The sequence below is a fragment of the Oryx dammah genome, unplaced genomic scaffold, assembly GCF_014754425.2.
Source record: "Oryx dammah isolate SB20612 unplaced genomic scaffold, SCBI_Odam_1.1 HiC_scaffold_12, whole genome shotgun sequence".
NCBI classification, from domain to species: Eukaryota; Metazoa; Chordata; class Mammalia; order Artiodactyla; family Bovidae; genus Oryx; species Oryx dammah.
In genome coordinates, this window is record NW_024070196.1 from 56,288,856 (window position 1) to 56,314,439 (window position 25,584).

The 25,584-nt window shown below is 38.0% G+C and overlaps 1 protein-coding gene across 7 annotated transcripts in view; it reads left to right on the plus strand.

Moving 5' to 3' along the window:
- The window catches only part of TAOK3 (TAO kinase 3), a 189,704-nt gene that overhangs the window by 70,998 nt on the left and 93,122 nt on the right, over positions 1-25,584 (plus strand). For 5 of the 7 annotated variants that reach the window (XM_040251611.1, XM_040251617.1, XM_040251614.1 and 2 more), the window contains exon 2: positions 25,315-25,418. The gene's annotated coding sequence lies outside the window, so the exon portion shown is untranslated. Of the gene's footprint in view, positions 1-11,912; positions 11,991-25,314; positions 25,419-25,584 lie in introns of all 7 variants that reach the window. The other 2 variants (XM_040251612.1, XM_040251613.1) reach the window with 1 other exon arrangement.

A 25,584-nucleotide genomic window follows, 5' to 3' on the forward strand; every position in this document is an offset into this window, starting at 1 on the left:
ATTTGAGAGACTTTGTAAGGAAGTGTTGAAATATGGATTGACTCCCTATTTGTGAGAAATGGTGTGTATGTGTGTGTGTTAGTCACTCAGTCATGTTCGACTCTGTGTGTGTGTGTGTGTGTGTGTCAATCGCTCAGTCATGTTTGATTCTTTGAAACCCCATGGACTATAGCCTCACAGGATCCTCTGTCCATGGAATTCTCCAGGCAAGAGTACTGGGCTTCCCTGGTGCCTCGGGCTATAAACAATCCACCTGCAGTGCGGGAGACCTGGATTCGATCCCAGGTTAGGAAGATCCCCTGGAGGAGGACATGACAACCCACTCCAGTATTCTTGTCTGGAGAATTCCCATGGAGAATCCCCTGAGAGGAGCCTGGCGGGCTACAGTCCATGGAGTCTCCAAGAGTCAGACACAACTGAGTAATGAAGCACACAAGAATCCTGGAGTGGGTAGCCATTCCCTTCTCCAGGGGATCTTCCTGACCCAGGGATTGAACCCTGGTCTCCCTTATTGCAGGCAGATTCTTTATCATCTGAGCCACCAGGGAAGCCCAAGAAGTACAGTAGTTTGGATTAAAATGAAAAGCACCTTATATATAACCTGGCATTACCAACTGTGCTGTTCACATTCCTGAATATTATATTTTTGTTACACTTTAAACAGTGTGCTTTATCTGAGTAGACAGTAGTTATTTTTTAATTCTTAGTAGAATTTTGCAGATAACTTTTTTCCATGCGATTGATCCCAGTAAAAGAACATAATTTGGGTATCTCCTTTATTCTTTCAACAAATACTTGTCAAATGCCTGTTATGTAACAGGGAATAACAGAGGAGAAACAATAAAAATATAAACAAACATACATATAAAATAATTTCAGATAAGTTCAAGTGCTGTGATGTAAAGGAAAACATAGTGATAGTCAATGAGAAGAAGAAAAAGTACTTTAGATAAGGATGTTCCAGGTGGGGCTCTCTGAAGTGGTAACATTTGAGCAGAGATCTTCACCTCCAGAAGGAACCAGCCCAGTCAAGCTGTGAGGTGTGAAAGAAGCCAATGTGGCTGAGGTGTGGCAAAAAGGAGCAGAGAATGATGTGGAATACAGTCAGGCAATTAAGGAAAGGCAGATCACATAAAATTTAACCTTAGGACATTTGACTAATAGTTGTCATAATATGACCTCTCTTTCTTTAACCAGTGACTGGTACTGAGTTTTTTAAAACTCACTCTTTAAGCCCTTTACCTTCCATTATTCTAGTTCTTAGGGCAACTTTTCAGAGACAGCAATGGCACTCCACTCCAGTACTCTTGCCTGGAAAATCCCATGGACGGAGGAGCCTGGTAGGCTGCAATCCATGGGGTCGCTAAGAGTCAGGCACGACTGAGCGACTTCACTTTCACTTTTCATTTTCATGCATTGGAGAAGGAAATGGCAACCCACTCCAGTGTTCTTGGCCTGAAGAATCCCAGGGACGGGGAGCCTGACGGGCTGCCGTCTATGGGGTCGCACAGAGTCGGACACGACTGAAGCGACTTAGCAGCAGTAGCAGCAGGGCAACTTTTTACCTTGTTCACTTCTGCTGTGACTGTGGCCAATATACATCATTTAAAAAATTCTTCTTAATCACGAGAAAGAAGAAATCTTTCCAGGAGTAGGTAGCAAACTCAGGACTGGAGACATAAGAAAACGTGTAGCTTTGTAGTGAAAGACATTGGAAGTAATAGAAACTGGCACAGGAAATAGTGCCTTTCCTACCCGAAGACAGCCTCTTAAATACGTAGTTGTCTATTTTCTAAAACAGTGAGGTGCTAGCTAAATAGATCAGTGGCTTTATTTCATTAGTCAGTTTTGTTTCCCATATCATAGTTGTTTAAAAATCCATAATCATATATAATAACTCAGTTTTCCCTATCTATATTAAATTTACTGTAGGTACTCAATAGCTAGATGCAGTAAGCTAAATGTGGTTTGAAATATTCATTCTTTTTAAACTTTTAGGTGTAAATAAATACTTGGGCATTTTCCAGAGTTTTAGAATGTATATATAGTAATGAAATGTCACATATTTTAACCATGAAAACAGCATAAATGTCACCCATTCTATAGAAAAATAAACTGAGGTACAGAGGTTAAATGGCTGGCCTAAGATGCTATATTGTCAAAGTAAAAATTAAACTGCTGTTTAATTAAAAATAGATGATTACCAGTCTCCTCATTCTATTCCTTTTTATTTCTTTTTCAAATGCAAGGAAGTTATAATTCAGAAACAGTCCATGTATCTTTTATCTAGTTTCACCAGGTTTTAAGCTTTTGCCATGTTTTCTTTTTATCATTTTCTCTTCCTCATTCCCTTGAAGCATCTAAGACACAAATATTCTCACTCAAACACACACGTATAAAATCTGGTCATTTGGCAGTATATCATACCAGGGCATTCTAGGAGATCTGAATCAATTAGAACCAGAAGATTATGTATTAGCTGTTGCCTACTCTAATCATATTATATCCATTCCTCCCATTTTTAATACTAGAACAATGATTCCTAACTCTGGAAGTGCAGTGTATTACTCAGAATGGGTGCAGGTGAGGCCTTTTGAAATTTTAAATCATTTAAAAAGAGGACATGACATTTTAAAAATATTTATATATTTGATAGCACCACTCAGGATCCTCGATATTAGTTGAGGCATGCGAGATCTTTAGATGAGGGATGTGAACTGGTAGCTGTGGCATAGAATCTTATCCCTCCTATATTGTGCAAAGTGAAAGTCGCTCAGTCGTGTCTGACTCTTTGCGACTCCATGGACTGTCCATGCAATTCTCCAGGCCAGAATATTAGAGTGGGTAGCCTTTTGCTTCTCCAGGGGATCTTCCCAATACAGGGATCGAACCCAGGTCTCCCACACTGCAGGCTGATTCTTTACCAGCTGAGCCACCAGAGAAGCCCAATAATACTGGAGTGGTTAGCCTATCCCTTCTCCAGTGGATCTTCCTCACTGAGGAATTGAACCAAGGTCTCCTGCATTGCAGGCAGATTTTTACCAACTGAGCTATCAGGGAAGCCAAAAATGGGCACAATAAAGGACAGAAATGGTATGGACCTAACAGAAGCAGAAAGTATTAAGAAGAGATGGCAAGAATACACAGAAGGACTATATAAGAAAGATCTTAATGACCCAGATAATCATGATGGTGTGATCACTCACCTAGAGCCAGATATCCTGGAGTCTGAAGTCAAGTGGGCCTTAGGAAGCATCACTACAAACAAAGCTAGTGGAGATGATGGAATTCCAACTGAGCTATTTCAGGTCCTAAAAGATGATGCTGGTAAAGTGCTGGACTGAATATGCCAGCAAATTTGGAAAACTCAGCAGTGGCCACAGGACTAGAAAAGGTCAGTTTTCATTCAAATCCCAAAGACAGACAATGCCAAAGAATGTTCAAACTATCACACAGTTACACTCATCTCACACACTAGCTCAAAATTCTCCAACTCAGGCTTCAACAGTACGTGAACCATGAACTTCCAGATGTTTAAGCTGAATTGAAAAAAGGCAGAAGAATCAACGATCAAATTGCCAACATCCGTTGGATCATAGAAAAAACAAGAGAGTTCAGAAAAACATCTACTGCTTTTCTGACTACACCAAAGCCTTTGACTCTGTGGATCACAACAAACTGGAAAATTCTTCAGGAGATGGGAATACCAGACCACCTTACCTGCCTCCTGAGAAATCTATATGCAGCTCAAGAAGCAACAGTTAGAACCAGACATGGAACAACGGACTGGTTCTAACTTGGTAAAGGAGTACATCAAAACTGTATATTGTCACCCTGTTTATTTAACTTATATGAAGAGTATGTCATGAAAAATCCTGGGTTGGATGAAGCACAAGCTGGAATCAAGATTGCCAGGAGAAATATCAATAATCTCAGATATGCAGATGACATCACCCTTATGGTAGAAAGTGAAGAGGACCTAAAGAGCCTTTTGATGAAAGTCAAAGAGGAGAGTGAAAAAGCTGGCTTAAAACTCAACATCCAGAAAATGAAGATCATGGCACCCAGTCCCATTGCTTCATGGCACATAGATGGGGAAACCATGGAAACAGTGACAGACTTTATTTTCTTGGGCTCCAAAATCACTGCAGATGGTGACTGCAGCTATGAAATTAAAAGATACTTGCTCCTTGGAAGAAAAGTTATGACCAACCTAGACAGCATATTAAAAAGCAGAGACATTACTTTGCTGACAACGGTCTGTCTAGTCAAAGCTATTGTTTTTCCTGTAGTCATGTATGGATGTGAGAGGTGGACTCTAAAGAAAGCTGAGCACCAAAGAATTGATGCTTCTGAACTGTGATGTTGGAGAAAACTCTTGAGAATCGCTTAGACTGCAAGGAGATCAAACCAATCAATCCTAAAGAATTCAGTCCTGAATATTCATTGGAAGGACTGATGCTGAGGCTGAAGCTCCAATATTTTGCCCACCTGATGCGAAGAACTGACTCATTGGAAAAGACCCTGATGCTGGGAAACATTGAAGGCAGGAGGAGAAGGGGATGACAGAGGATGAGATGGTTGGATGGCATCACTAACTTGATGGATATGAGTTTGAGTAAGCTGCGGAAGTTGGTGATGGACAGGGAAGCCTGGTGTGCTGCAATCCATGGGGTTGCAAATAGTCAGACACGACTGAGCGACTGAACTGAATTGAGAGTCTTAGCCACAGGATCACCAGAGATGTCCTAAAATGGCATGGAATTTTTGTATTTGTCAAAATTGGTCTAAGATTTTCTTAAAAATTAACTGGACTAAAAATTGAAGGACTGAACAGATTTAGTCACATTATTGGCAATTCTTTTATATCCTAGAAAGCGTTTTTTTTCTACATCGTTGAAATAAATTTAAGGAATAATTTATTGAGAAGCCTTGTTTCAGTCAGGGCTTCCTTGGTGGATCATCAGATGGAAAAGCATCTGTCTGCAATTCCGGAGACCTGGGTTGAAACCCTGGGTCGGAAAGATCCCCTGGAGAAAGAAATGGCAACCCACTCCAGTACTCTTGCCTGGAAAATTGCATGGATGGAGTACTGGTAGGCTACAGTCCATGGGGTCTCAAAAAGTTAGACACAACTGAGTGTCTTCACTTTCTTTCTTCCTTCTTTCTTTCTTTCATCCTGTCTTTCATCCTTTCTTTCTTTACATCTAAAGAGCTAAATTTCTTTAGCGGTTCACTAGTTCACCTCTTCTCCAGTCCATGAGGTTGGAAGCAAGATTTATTTAGGAAGAGATTGAATTTACTATAAGTATCATTGGCTTGTGTGGTTTGTCTCTCCTTCTACATATTAAATACATAAAGGATAAAACTTTTCTTTTGGATATTAAATTCAGTTGCTTTTATGCTTTTTCTACCACTCAAAATTAATTCAAAAATTTGAAGCTATCCCAGGTCAGTTGTTAAAAGACTGTTTACTTTTTAAAGGCATTTTAGTACTGCTATTTGTTTGCTTATATATTATCTATAATAGATGTAGGTTCATATATTTTTGAAAACAGCAGTTCCTGTGAGAGAGAATTGCTGAAACAGTGTAAGGCAACTTTCAACGGGATTAAACTGCTCTAACATGTATCCTGTCAGCATATATGGATGCTTGCCCGTCTGCCAGTGGCAAAGCAAAATTAAAAGTGACTAAGAATGCTGAGTTATTCTTTCAACATTAGAAATTAGGCAAGAGTTAAAGTTTTAAATACTTTCTTGTTTATTAAGGCATCTCTGAAAGTCCCAAGACAGGATTACCTCCTGTACAGAAGATTTTGGAATACTTAGGCTTCCCTTGTCTTGAATTGGCATGCTACTATTTGCTGAACAGAAATTCTCAATGATGATTATTTTTTTTTTTTAAAGCACGAAGTGAAAAGAAAGTTTTAGACAGAGGGGCTTGATCTTCTGGTTTGGTAAAGAAAGTAAAAAAGATTAAGTGGCTGCTGCTGCTAAGTCGCTTCAGTCGTGTCCAACTCTGTGCAACTCCATAGACAGCAGCCCACCAGGCTCCCCCGTCCTGGGATTCTCCAGGCAAGAATACTGGAGTGGGTTGCCATTTCCTTCTCCAGTGCATTCAGGAATATTGTTGGCTAGATGTAATCCTTTATAATTTATCAAGTCATTAATTTCTGAAATCTTTTATATAGCAATTTAACTGAAAACTACAATTGCACTCATCTCACATGCCAGTAAAATAATGCTCAAAATTCTCCAAGGCAGGCTTCAGCAGTACGTGAACCGTGAACTCCCTGATGTTCAAGCTGGTTTTAGAAAAGGCAGAGGAACCAGAGATCAAATGGCCAACATTCGCTGGATCGTGGAAAAAGCAAGAGAGTTCCAGAAAAACATCTATTTCTGCTTTATTGACTATGCCAAAGCCTTTGACTGTGTGGATCACAATAAACTGTGGAAAATTCTGAAAGAGATGGGAATACCAGACCACCTAACCTGCCTCTTGAGAAATCTGTATGCAGGTCAGGAAGCAACAGTTAGAACTGGACATGGAAGAACTGGACATGGAAGAACAGACTGGTTCCAAATAGGAAAAGGAGTACGTCAAGGCTGTATATTGTCACCCTGCTTATTTAACTTCTATGCAGAGTATATCATGAGAAACGCTGGACTGGAAGAAACAGAAGCTTGAATCAAGATTGCCGGGAGAAATATCAATAACCTCAGATATGCAGATGATACCACCCTTATGGCAGAAAGTGAAGAGGAACTAAAAAGCCTCTTGATGAAAGTGAAAGAGGAGAGCGAAAAAGTTGGCTTAAAGCTCAACATTCAGAAAACGAAGATCATGGCATCCAGTCCCATCACTTCATGGGAAATAGATGGGGAAACAGTGGAAACAGTGTCAGACTTTATTTTTTGGGGCTTCAGAATCACTGCAGTTGGTGACTGCAGCCATGAAATTAAAAGACGCTTACTCCTTGGAAGAAAAGTTATGACCAACCTAGATAGTATATTGAAAAGCAGAGACATTACTTTGCCGACTAAGGTCTGTCTAGTCAAGGCTATGGTTTTTCCTGTGGTCATGTATGGATGTGAGAGTTGGACTGTGAAGAAGGCTGAGCACCGAAGAATTGATGCTTTTGAACTGTGGTGTTGGAGAAGACTCTTGAGAGTCCCTTGGACTGCAAGGAGATCCAACCAGTCCATTCTGAAGGAGATCAACCCTGGGATTTCTTTGGAAGGAATGATGCTAAAGCTGAAGCTCCAGTAATTTGGCCACCTCATGCAAAGAGTTGACTCATTGGAAAAGACTTTGATGCTGGAAGGGATTGGGGGCAGGAGGAGAAGGGGACGACCGAGGATGAGATGGCTGGATGGCATCACGGACTCGATGGACATGAGTCTGAGTGAACTCCAAGAGATGGTGATAGACAGGGAGGCCTGGCGTGCTGCAGTTCATGGGGTCGCAAAGAGTCGGACACGACTGAGCGACTGAACTGAACTGAACTGAACTATACCATAGTGGTTGAGAAAATGAGCTTGAGGTTGAACAGTCTAGATTTAAATCCCAGCTCTACATTACACTAGCTCTGTGAAGTTGGGTCTCAGATTTTTATCTGTAAACTGATATCTATAATGGTAAGTCTTTCATGGTATTGTGTTAAAGTTTAAGTGAGGTAATATGTAGTGCCTGGTACATAGTGAACTTTGAATAAATGTCAGTACTATCATGACTGTTGATTACATGTAACTAGGCCCTACTAATGAAAGCAGCTTTTACTTCTTTGTTTCCTTAGTGCCTGTAATAATCTAAAATAAATGCTTGTTGATTTTCTCTTTTATAATTGTTCTAAGCTCAGTTCATTTGTCAAAAGCAATAATGAATGAATATTCTGAAAGAAAAAGACTGAATAAAAGATTGAAGTCCTGTAAACCAATATAAGTGAAATTTTTGCCTTGTTGATGGAAGGCAGGCCTAAGGAATGGATTCTAAATTACTTAATGCAAAGATGCCATGTATTATAACTGTCCATGTGGAAAAAATACAGTATAATGGGTAAATTTTTGTTTAATATGTAATATATATTTTATTTCACTTAAAAAAATAATACATGCTAATTTCAACTGCCAGGGATGTTTCTCAATGTTTAAATGATGTATTACCAGACTCCAGTTTCTTTAAGACACTCATTAAAAACAGGCTCTTGAACAAGTAAGTTGGGAGTGCTGACAACTCTAAAATTATTGACATTTGTACCAGGTAGTTCAATAAAGTTATAAATTTTCAAAATGAAGGTCAAGATCACAGTAATTCAAAAACACTTGGAGTGATGGTTATAGTTTAACAAAAAAAATTTTGCCATAATATCCTTAAAATCATAAATGACTTAGTGTATTTGGTATCTGAATTAGTATAATTCAACAACATATTTTGATTGAATGCAGTGTACCAACAAGTTTGCTAGGCATTGGTGATGGAAATATGATCCCTTGTTCCTAGCAGCGTAGGGTCCAAATGGAGAAACATTTACCTAAGACACCCTAAATCTATGTTTATACCATGTATGTAAATGTTCACAATGCCCTTCTGTGGAAACATAAAGGAAAAAACCCACCTCAGCCTGGAGGAGAATCAGAGAAGTTTCTCTGATGAGGTACTGTATGCGCAGATTCTTGAAGAAATTCTAGATATCTCGGAAGAAAAGAGTTTGCCAACAGATGCTTCTTGATATCCCAGGGAAGTAGTCTGAGATAGCTGGGTGTCCAGGGTGAGGCCCTGAAGTTACTAAGGACAGAGTTCAGGAGCAGACAAGGAGCAGATCACAGAGGATTTTATTTGCCATCTGATTAACAAGGAGCTTGGATTTTATATCCTATACATGATGGGATTAAAGGGTTTTAAGCTGGAGAGTGGTGTAGTGAGATTTTACTTTCGGGTTGATAATGCTGGCAGTAGTGTTGGGAATGGATTCCATTCATAAATAGCTTTACAGAGGTTTGTTGTTGTTTTTTAATCAAGTGGTATATAGAGAACTGATAGGGTTCATTCACTTTCTGAATTTCAAGTAAATCACTCAAGTATGAAGAAATTGTTTTAAATACTTGAACAGGAAAGTACTTGTAATCACTTCTATCTTGTGGAATTTAAACATTTGAGGTTCTCATTCAGAGTAGTATTGTTGAAAGGTCAAATAAATGCAAAGAGTTTTAGGAAACCGATTTTAGGTCAAGATTTTACACTTAATCAAGTATGTGTGCTCCATTACCATATTTATTTATGTTTTTTTAAGTTATTTGGTAGAAACTAATGGAGTAATTGTAAACTTTTTCTTGTAGTTCAGAAAGTAATATTTCCCTACCAAATGCTTGAATTATGAAGATATATTTTTGAATGGAAAAGGATTTATCAAAGGATTAGTTTCTCTAGCTACCTGAAAAAAAAATACATTTTTATTATTAGTTTAGTAAACTGTTTGAAATCTTAGTCCAAAAATTGATTAAGGAGGCGGTCTTAGTCTGCCCAGGCTGCTATAACAAAGGACCACAGACTGGGTGCTTTAAACAATAGAAATTTTATTTTCTCACAGTTATAGAGTGTGGGAAGTCCACACTCTAAGGTGGTGCCAGTGTTAAGTTTTCTGGTGAGGGCTCTCTTCCTGTTCACCTTCTGGGGTTGTACTCAAACAGCGTTTCCTCCTTACGTATGTGAGGTATGTGTTGTGCAGAGAGATCTTTCTTCTCTTCCTCTTCTCCTAAGGTCACCAATCCTAACAGATATTCCCCATCCTTATGATTTCATTTAATCTAAATTACTCCCCAAAGGCTCAGTCTTCAAATATAGTCACAGAGAATATTCAGTTCAGTTCAGTTACTCAGTCATGTCCAAGTCTTTATGAACCCATGGACTGCAGCACACCAGGCTTCCCTGTCCATCACCAACTCCTGGAGTTTGGTCAAACTCATGACCGTGGAGTCAGTGATGCCATCCAGCCATCTCATCCTCATCCCTTCTTCTGCCTTCAGTGTTTCCCAGCATCAGGATCTTTTCCAGTGAATCAGTTCTTCACATCAGGTGGCCAAAGTTTTGGAGTTTCAGCTTCAGCATCAGTCCTTCCAATGAATATTCAGGACTGATTTTCTCTAAGATTGACTGGTTTGATCTCCTTGCAGTCCAAGGGTCTCTCAAGAGTCTTCTTCAACACCACAGTTCAAAAGCATCAATTCTTCGATGCTCAGCTTTCTTTATGGTCCAATCTCACATCCATACATGACTACTGGAAAAACCATAGCTTTGACTAGACGGACCTTTGTTGGCAAAGTAATGTCTCTGCTTTTTAATATGCTGTCTAGATTGGTCATAACTTTTCGTCTAAGGAGTAAGCATCTTTTAATTTCATGGCTGCAATCAACATCCACAGTGATTTTGGAGCTCCCCCCCCCCAAATAAAGTCTATCACTGTTTCTACTGTTTCCCCATCTACGTGCCATGAAGTGATGGGACTGGATGCCATGATCTTAGTTTTTTGAATGTTGAGTTTTAAGCCAGTTTTTTCACTCTCCTCTTTGACTTTCATCAAGAGGCTCTTTAGTTCCTCTTCGCTTTCTGCCATAAGGGTGGTATCATCTGCATATCTAAGGTTATTGATATTTCTCCTGGCAATCTTGATCCCAGCTTGTGCTTCATCCAGCCTGCCATTTCACATGATGTACTCTTCATATAAACTAAATAAGCAGGGTGACAATATACAGCCTTGCTGCTGCTGCTAAGTTGCTTCAGTCGTGTCCGACTCAGCGATCCCATGGACTGCAGCCTACCAGGCTCCTCCGTCCATGGGATTTTCCAGGCAAGAGTACTGGAGTGGGGTGCCATTGCCTTCTCCATACAGCCTTGATGTACTCTTTTCCCAATTTGGAACCAGTCTCTTTTTCCATGTCCAGTTCTAACTGTTGTTTCTTGAGCTGCATACAGATTTCTCAGGAGGCAGGTAAAGTGGTCTGGTATTCCCATCTCTTGAAGAATTTTCCACAGTTTGTTGTGATCCATACAGTCAAAGACTTTGGTGTAGTCAGTAAAGCAGAAGTAGATATTTTCCTGGAATTCTCTTGCTTTTTCTGTGATCCAGTGCATGTAGGCAATTTGATCTCTGGTTCCTCTGCCTTTTCTAAATCCAGCTTAAACATCTGGAAGTTCATGATTCAAGTAGTATTGAAGTCTGGCTTGGAGAATTTGGGGCATTACTTTGCTAGTGTGTGAGATGAGCGTAATTGTGTGGTAGTTTGAACATTGTTTGGCATTGCCCTTCTTTGGGATTGGAATGAAAACTGACCTTTTCCAATTCTGTGGCCACTGCTGAGTTTCAAAATATGAATTTTGAGGGGTATATAATTCAATGCATAGCAGATGCTAAGTAGGCCTTTTTCCATAAAAGTAAATATAAATTTAAGTATATGTTCTAGGTCACTTAAGTCCTGTCCAACTCTTTGTGACCCTGTGGACTGTAGCTCACCAGGCTCCTCTGTCCATGGGAATTCTCCAGGCAAGATTAGTGGAGTGGGTTGCCATACCCTCATGCAGAGGATCTTCCCAACCCAGGGATTTGAACCTGTGTCTTCTGAGGCTCCTGCATTGCAGGCAAATCCTTTACCACTGAGCCACTGGGAAAGCCCCAAATTTAAGTATACACAATTTAATTTTGATGTTTTAGGATCCCTAAGTCTGGGTTTTTAAGGTCCCTAAAGCTTTCTGGGCAACAAAGTGGAGACAGTAGAGAAATTGTCCCAACAAACAAACGAGAAAAGAACGTGCTAATAGCTGTGGCATTTTAGAAAAAGTGCATGCCAGATAATCCTTCATTAGCTCTAAGATGGTTTATTTTCAAAGCACTTATTGCTGCATGTTCTTTTATCTCCAGTGCCTGGCATTGTAATCCTGTAGCAGGGAGCCAAAAGTTGTCAATACAGGACTCTTGCAGTACCTTCATCAATGGCAGGTAAAATTCACAGAGACTAAAAGGGTTTTTATCTTTAGCTTTTGTTTTATTTGAATTTGGAACAATTAAAGTGAAGATTGCTGGGAATTTCGGTTATATTGAACTCAGGACATGTTCTGTGTGTGTGTGTGTGTGTGTGTGTGTATTTGAGTAAGATTTTAAAACCAATCAACATGCCATAATCATACATATTTTTTCAAGTTTTGTTGATTTACAATGCTTTGCTAATTTCTACTGTACAGAAAGTGATTCAGTTATACATATGCATACATTTTTAAAAAATATTCTTTTCCATTATGGTTTATCATAGATACTTAGTCTAGCTGTTTATGCTATATAGTCAGTCAGTCAGTTCAGTGACACAGTTGTGTCTGACTCTGCAAACCCATGGACTGTAGCACATCAGGCTTCCCTGTCCATCACCAATTCCCACAGCTTACTCAAATTCATGTCCATCGAGTCAGTGATGCCATCCAACTGTCTCATCCTCATCCCTTCTCCTGCCTTCAGTCTTTCCCAGCATCAGGGTCTTTTCAAATGGGTCAGCTCTTTGCATCAAGTGGCCAAAGTATTGGAGTTTCAGTTTCAGCATCAGTCCTTCCAGTGAATATTCAGGACTTATTTCCTTTAGGATTGACTGGTTTGATCTCCTTGCAGTCCAGGGGACTCTCAAGAGTCTTCTCCAACACCACAGTTCAAAAGCATCAATTCTTTGGTGCTCACCTTACTTTATAGTCCACCTCTCACATCCATACATGAGTACTGGGAAAACCATATGTTTGACTAGGTGGACCTTTGTTGGCAAAGTAAATTACATCTCTGCTTTTTAATACACTGTCTAGATTGGTCATAGCTTTTCTTCCAAGGAGCAAGGGTCTTTTAATTTCATAGCTGCGGTCACTATCTGCAGTAATTTTGGAGCCCAAGAAAATAAAGTCTGTCACTGTTTCCATGATTTCCCCATCTATGTGCCATGAAGTGATGGGACTGGATGCCATGATCTTTGTTTTTTGAATGTTGAGTTTTAAGCCATCTTTTTCATTTTCACCAGGAGGCTCTTTAGTTCCTTTTCAAATTCTGCCATTATGTATGCTGTCTGCATATCTGAGATTATTGATATTTCTCCCAGCAGTCTTGATTCCAGTTTGTGCTTCATCCAGCCCAGTATTTTGCATGACGTACTCTGCATATAAGTTAAATAAGCAGGGTAACAATATACAGCCTTGACGTACTCCTTAGGACCTTGTTTATCTATTACACATGTAATACCTTACATCTGCTAGTCCCGACCTCTCACTCTATCCTTCCCCTAACTCCCTCCCCCTTAACAACCACAGATCTGTTCTCTATGTCCATGAATCTGTTTCTGTTTCTTAGATAGGTTCATTTGTTTCATATTTTAGAATCCACATATAAGTGATATCATACATAATCATAGACTTTTAGAGTTGAATGAAACTTAGAGATTATCTGAGTTAGCCCCAAGACCAGGGAACTGAGGCTTTGAGAAATTAAATAACTTAATTAATTCTGAAAAGCCATTTGGGGACCAATATGGGATTAGGACCAAAGACTTCTGTCTTTCACTCAGAATTCTTTCCACTGAATCAGGATGCTTGCAATCCACATGGCAAGTTTCTGATCGTTAATTCAATTGAGACCTAATGACACCAATGCATTGCTGCTAAACTATTTAGAAACTACTTGAACCATGCTAGATCCATTCCAGATCTAAAATTCTGATTATAAAGAGAATGTAAAAAATATCCAGGTTAACTTAACAATTACCAGTCATTTGGTTCATTTTATTGCTGTACTGTACATATTTTCTTTTTTCAAAATACATTTCCAAGGACAGAAAAACAGGGAACTGTATATATATATACATATATGTGTGTGTATATATATATATATATATATACACACACACACACACACACACACATATATAATTGGCATGAAGCAAAAGCCAATTTATTTTAAAATTTGAATTTAATTTCTCTCTCTTTTTTTTTTTTGGTCATGCCACATGGCTTATGGGATCTTAGTTCCTGACCAGGGACTGAACCAGGGCCATCAGCAATGAAGATGCAGAGTCCTAATCACTGAACTGCCAGTTAATTCCCTAAATTTTATTTCTGATACTATTCTTTTGACTATTCACCTTAATTTGTTAAACTCAGTGAAGTCATTTTTACCTTTTGATTATATATAAAATGGAGTGAATGCATAATTATAGAAATACTGTATTTAGTTCTTATATAATATCACTGAGGATTCAACTTTAAATATTTCTCCCAAATCTTATTCTCAGCCGTTCTGTCTGCAATTTTTGCCAAAGTTACCATCATTCCCTCTTGAGTTTCTTATCTACCTTACACAAATAATTCCACATCTGAATCTCTGACTCCATTGTTTCCCCTGAACTTCAGCCTGTATTTATTTCTCCTGCTGTACATTTCTACCTGGGTGCCCATCTGGCGCTTAAACATCATTTTGGCTGGGATACACTTACCATCTTTCAACTATTAAACTTGTGCCTTCTGCTGAATTCCCTATTTTTTTTTTTTAGAACAGTTATCTTCTCTTTCACTTGATCTTAGAGCCTCAGAGCTAACTTTGACTTTTGTATCTTTTTCATGTTGTGTAGCTCATCAATTGCTGGTTCTATGGCCATGTTATTACTGTTTTATTTTTGAATCCAGAGACATGGTACTTGCCTTCTGGTTTCAATTTTATTCCCAACGTTATAGAAGAAGATTATCATTCTTTCTTGCTTGGTAGCCCTAATTTGACCTTCCTGCTCTAGTGTCCTATTCCAGTCCATTATTTTAAAGACATTTTTAGCTTACTTTTTCTATTACAATGGAGAAAATATAGGAAATACAGAAAGGAAAAAGAAAACAAAATGCCTATATTCCCAATACCCAAAGATAATCACTGTTAACATTTTGGTTTATATTCTTCCAATTTTTTTCTATGATGTGTACATAATGTTTTTAAATATACTATTTCAATTCTAACCTGTATATTACTCCCAAACAACTAGAGTGTCATTCTTGAACTAATTTTAATATCAAATGATTTCATTATTTACAGTTAGAAAGCTTAAAATTCTTTCCATGGTATTCAGTCTTGACTTGGACAATCTATATCCTTTAGACTCTTCCAGCTTTGTTTCCAAAGGATCCTATCCTGAACCTGCAAAACAACCCCTTTAGTTACTTGCCAGTACATGCTACAAGCTCCAGTTATTTCCTGTTCATAACATAGCATTCCAAATGCTATTTCTACCATGAAGCCATCAATCACCTGCCCATCCCCAACCTCTACTCCTTAGAGTTAGAAGTGCTCTTTCCCTCTTTTGAACTTCTGTAGTACTTGGAACATGCACTTATTCTAGATAATTATTTTCTGGTGAACACATTGCAGGGTTATGTATTTTTTAACACATAGCATGATGTCTTTAAGCATAGCAGGTATCCAGTAAATGATGAATGAATAGTTAAACACTGCTTTGGGGTCATTATACCATTGATTAAACTCATAAGAAAACTAAGATTTTGTAGATGTAGAAAAAGCTTAAACAAATAGGACTTAGATTAGAAGGAATTGAGTAATGAGACAGAATTAAAAACTGAAATGCTCTACATCCAAGTTTGTTTCTTATCCTCTGGGCTATGAATGAGTTCAGTTCAGTTCAGTCAATCAGTTGTGTCTGACTCTTTGAGACCCCATGGACTACAGCATACCAGGCTTCCCCATCCATCACCAGCTCGCAGAGCTTGTGCAGACTTATGTCCATCGAGTCAGTGATGCCATCCAACCATCTCATCCTCGGTCATCCTGTTCTCCTCCTGCCGTCAGTCTTTCCCAGCATCAGGGTCTTTTCCAGTGAGTCAGTTCTTTGCATCAGGTGGCCAAAGTATTGGAGTTTCAGCTTCAGAATCAGTCCTTCCAATGAATATTCAGGCCTGATTTCCTTTAGGATTGATTGGTTTGATGTCCTTGCAGTCCAAGGGACTCTCAAGAGTCTTCTCCAACACCACAGCTGAAAAGCATCAATTCTTTGGTGCTCAGCTTTCTTTAGAGTCCACCTCTCACATCCATACATGACTACAGGAAAAACAATAGCTTTGACTAGATGGACCTTTGTTGGCAAAGTAATATATCTGCTTTTTAATATGCTCTCTAGATTGGTCATAGCTTTTCTTCCAAGGAGCAAGCATCTTTTAATTTCATAGCTGCAGTCACCATCTGCAGTGATTTTGGAGCCCAAGAAAATAAAGTCTGTCACTGTTTCCATGGTTTCCCCATCTATGTGCCATGAAGCAATGGGACTGGATACCATGATCTTCGTTTTTTGAATGTTGAGTTTTAAGCCAGCTTGTTCACTTTCATCAAGAGGCTCGTTAGTTCCTCTTCGTTTTCTGCCATAAGGGTGATATTATCTGCGTCTCTGAGGTTATTGATATTTCTCCTGGCAGTCTTGATTCCAGCTTGTGCCTCATCCAGCCCAGCATTTTGCATGATGTATTTTGCATATAAGTTAAATAAGCAGGGTGACAATATACAGCCTTGATGTACTCTTTTCCCAATATGGAACCAGTCTGTTGTTCCATGTCCAGTTCTAACTATTGCTTCTTGACCTAAATTCAGATTTCTCAGGAGGCAGGTAAGGTGATGTGGTATTCCCATCTCTTGAAGAATTTTTCAGGTTGTTGTGACCTACACAGTCAAAGGCTTTGGTGTAGTCAATAAAACAGAAGTTGATATTTTTCTGTAATTCTCTTGCTTTTTAATGTGCTCCAACAGATGTTGGCAATTTGATCTCTGGTTCCTCTGCCTTTTCTAAATCCAGCTTGAACATCTGGAAGTTCACAGTTCATGTACTGTTGAACCTTGGCTTGGGAATTTTGAGCATTACTTTGCTAGAGTGTGAGATGAGTGCAATTGTGCAGTAGTTTGAACATTCTTTAGCATTGCCTTTCTTTGGGATTGGAATGAAAACTGACCTTTTCCTGTCCTGTGGCCACTGCTGAGTTTTCCAAATTTGCTGGCATATTGTGTGCAGCACTTTCACAGCATCATCTTTTGGGATTTGAAATAGCTCAACTGTTATTCCATCATTTCCTATAGGTTGCCTATCACTTGAACATTATCCTATCTTGGATTCAGGAGGGAAGCAGTGGTCTTCCTTCTGCTATGGCTATGGAAGAAACACAAGTAGATATTCATTTCTTGATTGCCTGGCAGCTGGACATGGACCTGTGTCTTTGATCAGTCAGATGCTCCCACCCAGGACTTTGAATCTTGAGAGCTTAGGGCATTACAGAGACAGTTTGTAGCAGTTGTGGTGTTAAGAGTCTAGGAGAACAGTACATCTGAAACTAATACAACATTGTAAATCAACTATATTCCAATAAAATTTTAAAAAAGAATCTAAGAGAACAGAAACACATGGCAGTGGCAGCAGCAGATGGTTACTGTGTCACGATCTTGATTATGCCTTTTTTGTTCTAGGGCCTTCTCTTTTCAACATCCTGAACATCCTGGTTTGTTCTGTGAGATAGGCTATTCTGATGTGTGTTTTCTAACACCACAAAGGTATTAACTTAATTCTGGCACTATCTACCTGAGAGTAGTATCAGATTTCCCAGGATTAGGAAGCAGTCTCACAAGGCTGCCCCTACTACCAACATTCAATGCTTGTTGCAAGTCTAAGTTGTTACTTGTGCTTTTGACCAACAAGTTGTAGATTCAGTTCAGTTCAGTTGCTCGGTTGTGTCTGACTCTTTGTGACCCCATGAATAGCAGCACGCCAGGCCCCCTGTCCGTCACCATCTCCCGGAATTCACTCAAACTCACATCCATCGAGTCAGTGATGCCATCCAGCCATCTCATGCTCTGTTGTCCCCTTCTCCTCCTGCCTCCAATCCCTCCCAGCATCAGAGTCTTTTCCAGTGAGTCAACTCTTCGCATGAGGTAGCCAAAGTACTGGAGTTTCAGCTTTAGCATCATTCCTTCCAAGGAACACCCAGGGCTGATCTCTGGACTGGTTGGATCTCTGGACTGGTTGGATCCAAAATGGACTAGTTGGATCTCCTTGCAGCCAAGACACTCTCAAGAGTCTTCTCCAACACCACAGTTCAAAAGCATCAATTCTTCGGTGCTCAGCTTTCTTCACAGTCCAACTCTCACATCCATACATGACCACTGGAAAAACTATAGCTGTAGATTGGAGGTTCCTAAAAGCCCTCCTTGAATTTGTGGAGTGGGTTTTGCTAGAGTGGCTCATAGAACTCAGAGAAACATTTAGTTACATTTACTGGTTTATTATGTACTTAGTCCAATTCTTTGTGACCCCATGGACTGTCTCCCACCAACCTTCTCTGTCCATGGGGATTCTCCAGGCAAGAATACTGGAGTGGGTTGCCATGCCTTCCTCCAGGGGATATTCCCAACCCACAGATCGAACCAGGGCTTCCTGCATTGCAGGTGGATTCTTTACCAGCCAAACTCCCAGGGAAGTACAATCAATCTTTGGTCACTGGTAACTGAACTCTATCTCCAGTCCTTCCCTTTTCCCTTGAGGTCTGGGATTAGGGCTGAAAATTCCAATTCCATCAGGTTTCATTTTTCTGGCTATCAGCCCCTATACTAAGGGGTTTTCTAAGTCACCATATTAACATAAACTCAGATCCCTGGGTCAGGAAGATTCCCCTGGAGAAGGGAATGACAACCCACTCTGGTATTCTTGTCTGGAGAATTCCATGGACAGAGGAGCCTGGTGAGGGTACAGTCCATGGGATCACAAAGAGTCAGACACAACTGAGCAGCTAGTACACAGACACCTAACACACACACACACACACACACACACACAGAGGCATGGTTGGAAGGGACTTGTCATGGATGACAAAAGATACTCCTTTCACTTTCCTAAGTTACCAAAATATTAAAATATTAACTGATTCTACTTTATCTTATTTTCCTTCATGATATTTCTTAGTACCTGACATAGCAATATTTACGTGTCTCTCTCCACTAGAATGTAAGTTTTATAAGAGTAGGAAAGAGCCTAAAGCTTTGTCAGTTCTGGGCAGATATTAAGCACTTCATAAACATTTTCGGGATGAATGAACATATGAATAAAGAAATGACTAAAAATAATTTGAGAAAACATTAGAGGTCTGAGTATTTTTCTATAAGGAAGCTGAATATTAATCAGATTTGAAAAAACCTGTATTAGAGAGTAAATTATGTATATTATCATTACAGTTTTTATACCACACATGTTTAAGTTGTGCAAAATGAAGGCTTCAAAAAATTGGTTAAATCCATTCGAATAGTTCAGAATTTATGTAAATGTAGACACTATTTTTATAGTGGTCTTAATTTAAAAAATGTACTGTTTTCCCAAAAATGAATGCATAATTTAAAGTTTCTCGCCACATATAAAACTATCAGGCAGAACAAAACCTTTTGGTATTAAATTTAAGAAATCTAAAGGAACAATTCCTTTCCCATTTGTCTCTCAACCTAAACTCATTTTTTTTCTTTTTTTAAGAAGAGGAGAAAGTAATTTTTTTTTACTTTTTAAGCACACATAGTCTTAAATGATGACTATGATTGTTTTCATATAATTTAATATCAGTTAACTCAGAAGTAGTCTACAAGGTATGATGATAAGTCCCAGATACTTCTGCATTATTTGCTTAAGTCGAAGTTAGATGATCACTAAAATCCCCTTCCAGTTCTCAAATTCTGTCACAATTGGCTGTGTGATCATTTGGCATAAAGAAAACACTTCATTTTCACAGTGAAAGTACCATAAAAATGATTCATTACCTCAGCATAACAGTTAAGTATTAGTGACAGACAGTGGTAAAAACTATTCAAAACCAGTTTTCTGTTATTTTCTTTAAAGATAGTTTTAAGTCTGTGTGGGAGGTTGTATTATAAGATCAGAGGATGAAAAATATCAGAGTAGTCCTGACTTTGAAAAAGTCCAATCACCAATTTCTACTTTTTTCTTCATTGCTGTAAAATGAAGATTTTACCTGCCTCTGTGTACTTTCTGGAAACAAAATAATGAATACAGTAATAGAAATTTACACAGGCAGATTTACAGTGAAACTTACATCTCAGAGCTCCTTATTTATACCGGCTCCTAAGGTCCTATACTTTATTCTTGTATGGAAAGTTTATAAAAAATTTTTTCTTAAAGAGATCTCCAAATTTGTATCCATAATAACTGAATCCACCACTATTGATTCAAGTATATTTGGAGAAATAGTGACAGAGAAGTTCAGTCTTATATTAAATTAAACTTTTCTTATCACCCTCCAAAATAGAAAACTTTTTGGTGTTTTGAAGTCTGATTTAGGCAGCTTGATTCAGAAAAAAAGTTTTCTGGAGTGAGAAGTTAGAAGGAATTTTAATTTGGGATAACAGTACTGCATAAGTGTGCTTTAAATTTTTTTCATTGAAGGATAGATAACTTTACAGAATTTTGTGGTTTTCAGTCATACATCAACAAGAATTAAGCCATAGGTACATCCATGTCCCCTCCCTCCCATCTCCCTCCGCACCCCTCCCTTCAGCCTGTTAACAGAGCTCCTGTTTGAGTTCCCTAAGTCATACAGCAAATTCCCACTGGCTATCTGTTTTACATATGGTATTGTAAATTTCTATGTTACTCTCTCCATGTATCTCCCCTTTTCCCTACTTTCCTCCCCCAGGTCCATAGATCTGTTCTCTACATCTGTTTCTCCATTGCTACCCTGAAAATATATTCATCAGTGCCATCTCTTTAGATTACATATATATGTGTCAGTATACAATATTTATATTTCTCTTTCTGACTTACTTCACTCTGTATAACAGGCTCTAGGTTTGTCCACCTCATTACACATAAGTATGACTTGACACTGAACTTTTCTGAGATTGAGTTTAAAAAAATTGTGAAATGTTTGATCTTTAAAATTCTTTTCAATATGAAACATTCTTTTTATTTATTTTTAATTGAAGTATAGTTAATTTACAATGTTTTGTCAATTTGTGCTATACAGTAAAGTAATTCATTTATACATATATATATATATATATATATAAATTCTTTTCCTGTCCTTTCCAATTATGGTTTATTACAGGATATTGAATATATTTCCCAGTGCTATATAGTAGGACTTTGTTGTTTTTCCATTCTATATATTGATACAGTAGTTTGCATCTGCTAATCCCAAACTCCCAATCAATCCCTCCCCTACTCACCATCCTGCTTGGCAACCACAAGTCTGTTCTCTGTGGCTGCGACTCTGTTTCTATTTCGTAGAGAAGTTCATTTGTGTCATATTTTAGATTTCTGCATATATGTAGCATCCAATATGAAGCTTTCTTACTTAATGCTGAAATATTGTGGATTTTCAGTCTAGTTGGCTCCAGGTTTATTGTTGCAGAAGTGTGACTACAACATTGAAAAGCAACTAAGATCTTCTCTGAATCATCTTTCTTGAAAGTTTCTGGGAAAAGGGAAAACATGAAAAATATTTATATTTCTGCTCTCTATCAAGTGTATATTAAGTTAGAATGTCTGTGAAAAATAATTTATTTGATTATCACTGTTGGAGGATTTCCATTCCTCAGAATAAAGCGTGAGGAAAAGTATTTCAGTTCCACATCTCTGATGCAATCTTTTCCTCTAAGCTAGCTGGATTGTTCAGTTGGCCCAAGAACTTGAGACCTGAAATTCTACATTCTTGGCACAGTTCTGAGTTCTCACTATAAATTTAATACCTGAGGTTGCAGGAGGTCAAGGAAGAGGGGGAAAAATAATTTCATGCATATCACTTCATCTTCAGTTAATTCTTACAATGTTATCCTCTTGGAAGGAAAAATGTTCTAGTTCAGCTTTTGAGGGAAGAATGAATTTAAAGATCATTTCCAGTGTTAAGATTGGAGTGGAAAAGGGAAGGAGAGTCAGCAGGTTTTTATAAACTATCTGTTGTATAAAGATGCCACAGGGCCCAGCAGTTCCACTCCTAGGAATATAATTAAGAGAAACCAAATATGTGTACACAAGTGACTATAACAGCAGCATTCATAATAGCCCCAAAGTGGAAACCCAAATATCTATCAACTTATAAATGGATTAACAGTGTGGTATATCTATACAATGGAATTCTCATCAATAAAAAGAAATATTGAGTCATGCTACAGCATGGGTGAATCTTAAAAACATTATGCTAGGGAAAGAATCCAGTCACAAAAAAAACACATATTATATGATTCTATTCAGATGAAATGTTCAAAACAGGGAAATCTATAAAGACAGATTAGTGGTTGCTAAGGAATGAAGAGGTTGGGTGGGAGAGGTTAATAGTTGAAGGAAATAAAACTTTTTTGTGGTGATGAAAATGTTCTAAAATTGTCCGTGGTGATGCTCTCACACATTGGTGAATATACTAAAAACCGTTGTTCACTTTAAATAGATGAATCATATGGTATGTGAATTCTATCTCATGAAAATGGGGGAATATAGTGATTAATCAAAACATAGATTTACACATGTATCCTCCTCTGAAGAAAGCACTTGTCATCCAGTTATACTACTTATACCAATATTTAAGTATTTAAAACTGAAAGCAAAAAGAGAAAACAGTCGACCTTAGAAGAGAGGTGACATTTAGCTAGACTGTGAGAATAGTTGGGATGTGGATATTCTAGGTAGAGGGATTAGCATAAGCAAAGACAAAGGTATGATGAGGCAACTGTAGTAATTCATTTTTTCATGAGGTTTGAGGCCAGCTCTGAATGTTAGTTAGGTAAAGTTAATGTTTCTACTGTAGGCAGTATGGAAACATGGAAGTATTTTGAACAGAGCTGTGATACTATCTTAACTATGCTTCAGGAAGATGATTGTAATAATAGTGTTTTAAAGATGAATTCCAGAAAAGACTAGAGGCCAAAAGAGCAGAAACAAAGGAGAGAGATAACGAATGCTAATAGAAAGGGAAAGTGAAGAACAGATAAAAAGAAAGATGCACACTTGTGATTTAATTGAATGTTAAGGAAAATGAGAAGGGAAGAGTCAGAAAGTTGATGTGAGCCATTTATTAAAGGGGCTTCCCTGGTGGTTCAGCGATAAAGAATCTGCCTGCAAGACAGGAGACACAGGTTCAGTCCCTCAGTCAGAAAGATCCCCTGGAGAAGGAAATGGCAAGCCACTCCAGTACTCTTGCCTGGGAAATCCAATGGACAGAGGATCCTGGCAGACTACAGTCAATAGGGTTACGAAGAGTAGGACATGACTGAAGTGACTGAGCGTGCATGCACATTTAGGGAAGAAGCCAAATAGATAGTTGAAAGAATGGGACTGGGGTTTAAAATGATGGCCAGAAATTTCACTGACAAAGTGTTACTTGAAACCATTAAGTGGACAGAAACTAGGATAGCAGCCTACATCACACAGAGGCCTTTGGGCAAATACCTGGAGAAATAACATTGATTTAGAGATCAGAGAGAAGGGGAGCTACAGAAAGAATAATGTGGAAAAACAGGAGAGGACAGTTTCAGGGAACCCAAGGGACATTTATAAATAAAGAAGGAAGATGGTTAAATGGGGGAAAAAAACAGAACATCTTAGGTGCAATGGATAGACCTTAGGAGTATGGTTTTCAGCCCTAATGCCGTGTGCAGTATTCTAGTGGGGGAGGGGGAATGATAAAACCAAGAAAGTTTAATTCCTAGAAGTCTTAAAGAGTTTATTTTAAAACATTTATAGATCTGTGTAACTGCAGATGGAGAGAGTACCGATTTTAAGGAAAATTATGTAAAAATGAATAAGTATTTAGAGAGAAGAAAAATACTCAGCGTGTGTGTCCATAGCATTAGAAAAATATTTTCTAGGAGTGAACACCTCCTGCATTTGAAACTAGTCAGGACATGAAGATATTAGTAAATGCCTTATTTTAAAACTACTTTCTCAGAAATTTCGCAACTAGTCTTCATATAACAAGGAATGTTTTAGTTCCTTGAAGCTATAGTCAGACTAGATTAGCAGGACATACATGCAGACATTGTAGTTTTTGACTGGGTGATGCTTAGGTAAAATGTGATGCTGAATTCAGGCAAGTTTTAGCTACCAGTTTATCTAAAGCATTCCACAGCCATAGAATCAGAGGGAATAACAAAATAATGAAAAATTAGTTTATAAGTATAAATGTAAGAGGAGATTAGGATATCCTCTGCAGGAGAAATGTACAAATGGAAGTCAGTGCCTTTTTTTATAGTATTTTTCCCTCTGTAGGGATTTCATCTCCAAAGCTAGTCAGGCATCCCCAAATTATTTCAATATACGTAAATTTTAAATTATTATATTCTTTGACCCAATAGTTCTACTTCTAGAAATACATTCCAAAAAATCCCAAAATGTAAATGGACAATAAGGCAAAGGTCTTCAAAACACAGTAACATTTAGTATTTGAACAAAGGATTGAATACAGCCTTGATTTCAAATTGTGGAGAAACAGTTGTGAATGAATTGTGGCTTTTCCATAGATAAACATTGAACAGCTTTTAAATGATCTTTGTGAATAGTTTGCCATGTTTGGTAACATGGCAAAATGCTAATAATCTAGAGTTAGATAAAAGAGGTTGACTGGTGGAATCATGTGTATAATGTGATCTCAGAGGTATAACAAAAAAAATATATGCATGAAGAAATAAATATGTTCATGAGGAAAACAATCCCAAATTGTTAATGAAATTTTATCCTGGGTAGGATTATGGATTTTTTTTTCATAATGGTGCATATTTACCACTCTACATTGGGCATGTACTTCTTTAATAGATAATAAAGAATTATCACTACCCCTCAAATCTGAGAGATGAGTTATAGAGAGAGTAGGAAAGAGAAGATAGATGAGTCAATTTAAATCATCATGCCTATCAGAAAAGCAATTCAAAATATAAACCTTAGTGACAGAGTATCAGTAGCATCATTATATGCTGTCAGATTAGTCTTGTCTACTGGTAGCCTTTATTGAGTTCCTCAGACTCAGACAGACCAGTGGAAGCCTTACTGTAGATTCTAAAATCTAAGGACTCATTTATCTCCCTGGTGTTGTTTATGCCAGAGTAGCCTGGGTCTTTGTTGCGAAAATTTTACCTTTTACATTTGTCATCCACAAACTGATTGATTAAGATAAAATTTTAACTTTGTAATATTACATTTGTAAATACTTAAAACTGTCATGTTATCAGTTACTGCTTCTTGAATTTTACCCCTATAATTACATATTTTATTCTTCTTTTTCCATAGGTGCACCATAAATACAAAAGACTGAAGTTATAAAAGAGAAAAAAAAAGATTGCTGCTATAATGACTCTGAACAATACAGTATATTTTGTGCCATATATGAAAAGGTATTGTCTATAGATTTATAACAGCTTTCTCCTACAAAATGGGAGCAAATGGTATTTTCTGGTTTTTCTACAGTGAACTTTTATTATATTTATACAAAGAATTTAAAGGAATTAATAAAATTGGGATAAAATATTCTTTTATAAAAATTTTTTTGTTTCAAATTAT